Source organism: Dioscorea cayenensis, chromosome 20 (assembly GCF_009730915.1).
Source record: "Dioscorea cayenensis subsp. rotundata cultivar TDr96_F1 chromosome 20, TDr96_F1_v2_PseudoChromosome.rev07_lg8_w22 25.fasta, whole genome shotgun sequence".
Taxonomy (NCBI): Eukaryota; Viridiplantae; Streptophyta; class Magnoliopsida; order Dioscoreales; family Dioscoreaceae; genus Dioscorea; species Dioscorea cayenensis.
The window spans coordinates 14517218-14520034 of record NC_052490.1 but is presented as its reverse complement, the minus strand read 5'-3'; the positions used below and the strand labels follow the sequence as shown (position 1 = coordinate 14520034).

Below are 2817 nucleotides of genomic sequence, written 5' to 3'. Positions count from 1 at the left end.
AACCGAAGATGCATCACCAATAGAGATCGGGCAATCGGAGGGAGCATTTCCTCCACCATACCCAGTGCAAGTAATCATGGCCGCCACTCTATTCGAAGTTAGGAGATCTAACTTCTTACTCAATGATTCCACTTAAGCTACCAATGAGGTTACTGCATCTATCTCATGGAGACCGGCCACCTTTTTCTTCTCCCTAGGATTCCATTGGTAGCTGTTTAACACCCATTTCTTCAATTAATTGACGAGCTTCACCAGGGATCTTGCTACCTAAGGTACCTCCTGCTTCGACATCAAAGAGTTGTCTTGTACTCGAATTCAAACCGTTGTAAAAGGTCTGAACAATCATCCACTCTGGGAATCCCTGTTGTGGACATTTTCTCAGGAGCTCATTGAACCTTTCCCACTTCTCAAATAGAGACTCCAATTCCAACTGTACAAAGGATGAGATCTTATTCTTAAGCTTTGCAGATTTTCAAGGAGGAAAATAACGGCAAAGAAAAGCTTCTACCATCCCCAACCATGAGGTAATCGATGCTCTAGGTAATGAGTGTAGCCACTGCTTACCTCTCCCTTTAAAGGAAAATGGGAAGGCTCTCAACTTGATGGCGTCATCTGTCACCCTTTTTATCTCCAGCATATCACACACCTCAAGAAAGTTCTCAATATAACTATTCAGATGCTCATCGGCCAAACCATTAAACTGTGCTGATTGCTACAACATGTGGATGAATGTCGGCTTCAGCTCGAAGTTCTGAGCTGTAAGCGGGGGATGCACAATGCACGATTGTGTCCCTAATATTGAAGATCTGGCATAATAGGATAATGTCTGCTGCTGCTCATTCTGTTCTGCCATGTTTTCAGATTCTTCTACTTCCAAATCAGCTAGATGAGACTGTTCTAGCACAGCTTCTTTCCCTTTTCTTCTCAGTGTACGTTCAAGCTCTGGATCTCTTTCAATCAGTATAGAGGGGTTCCCTGGGGTCATAACCTGGAGGTGCACCCAAAAATAAAGAAAAAGAGATTAGAACGATGATAGGATAAGAAAATATGAAATAGAATGAATAAATGAATAGCTAAGAAAATAAAGTGCAAAGTATCTCTAAACTCCTACTCCCCTGTAATGGCGCCAAAACCTTGACACGTCCGTATATGCGTGTAAACCGCAAGTACACGGGTGTCGAAGTAATAATCCCAGATGACTGGGTATCGCATCCACAGAGAGTTGGGAATAAAGACACTTAAGTTGTTTCTTAACTAATGTGGAAGATGAATAGTGATAAGTGTGACAAAATATGAAATAACGAAAATAAAAACAACAAGATAGAGGGCACAAGTGAAGGAGAAGGTATGTCAATCGTTAAAGATGCGGTACCCAGATATTGAACCTCCTAGGACAATCATTTCAAGCGCAAGAACCCTCTTTTATACTTTCTAATTGATGCAACAATGAGTCGTGGAAATCCTTAATTACATGATCCCAAATCTAAGGTCAACCATGCCTAACTCTATACATGTCCCGGAGGACAGATTGAATGACCTCTCAACCTCGCACTCACATAGAATTGCAATGAGCTCTAGGGATTCCAAGTGATAAACCCTATTCCTATGTATAGACCTAACCCTTTGGTCCAGGAGCAAGATCCATAGCCACAATTAAGCCCTAGGTGCTAAAATCACTTCAACGCTTCACTCCGTTGCACTTGCAAGTATACCCCAGCGGAAGGTCATCCCTTAGCCCATTCACTATACTATGGCCGCAAAGAACTCTTGGAACATGGAGGTAGGATAGATCACACCAGGGGGGAAAGGGGATGCTCCGCTACCTCTCGACTCACCCTCTCAACCCTCTCCAATCTAGCTTTGTCTAACTCTCATGGTGTGTCACTCACTCACAAGAGTTACCAAGAAGAACTCTCAACCCTAGTGTCACTCTAGGGGAGTATTCAAACAATCAAGTCTCCAAGATTGGAACTCACAATAAAATCAATTAATTGAAAGCATAATAAAGAGATTCAATGAAATGAATACATCCTAGGGTTAACAAATACCCAAGTATCCACTAGGGGTTTAGCTCTCCATGGAGCTAGATACAATCAATGAAATCGAATGTAAAAACAAAGCATCCATAGAAAACCCCCTTGTTAGTCGTGATGATGGTTTTGTGGAGAGTCCTATACTCGTCGCAATGGTCCCTTTATCCGGCTTAGGAAACACCTCGCCGGATCGGTGCCGATGAAAGCTCTCCCACTAACCTTATTCCAAATGGCGTGTGATGTCGGAGCCATAGAACCTCTCCAAAGCCCTAGCTAATAACTCTCAAAACCCTAGTTGTCATCATCTCTCAAGTTGGGGAAAAGATGGGTAAAAGAATGCTGAAATCGGGGCTGAAATCGGCTTTTAAAGGCTGGAATCGAGAATCCACACGGCCATGTAGGCGCCCCTATGGATTTTTCACACGGACTTGTGCAATTTCCACACGCCCGTGTGGATTCTCTGTTTTACTGTTTTCTCGGACGGCGGTAAATAGTGCTGCTGCAGTATTTTTGCTGCAGTGTTCTCTACAGTCATCTGGTACAACACCGGCCTGAAATACTCCTAAATTCATACTTTCCTCGAGGTAACACAAACGGGCACACATTTACATCGTGGATCGCCTTGCTTCTTTAATAACGGACATGTTGGTAGAGATCTTGTTCTATATGCACAAGTCAGAATGCTTAAATGTGACTGCCCTTGTGCCCCTCCAAATAGTTGTGCTAACTTAAGTACGACTAGGTTGGCACACATTCTTGCTTCTGGAACCCGACCTATGTCTAC

The 2817-nt window shown here is 43.2% G+C and overlaps 1 non-coding gene across 1 annotated transcript; it reads left to right on the top strand.

The window, feature by feature from the left end:
* The first annotated feature begins 356 nt into the window (after positions 1–356).
* LOC120252345 lies at positions 357–463 on the top strand. The gene has a single exon (XR_005533883.1). It is a non-coding gene; the product is annotated as a small nucleolar RNA R71 (small nucleolar RNA).
* The last annotated feature ends 2354 nt before the right edge of the window (positions 464–2817 follow it).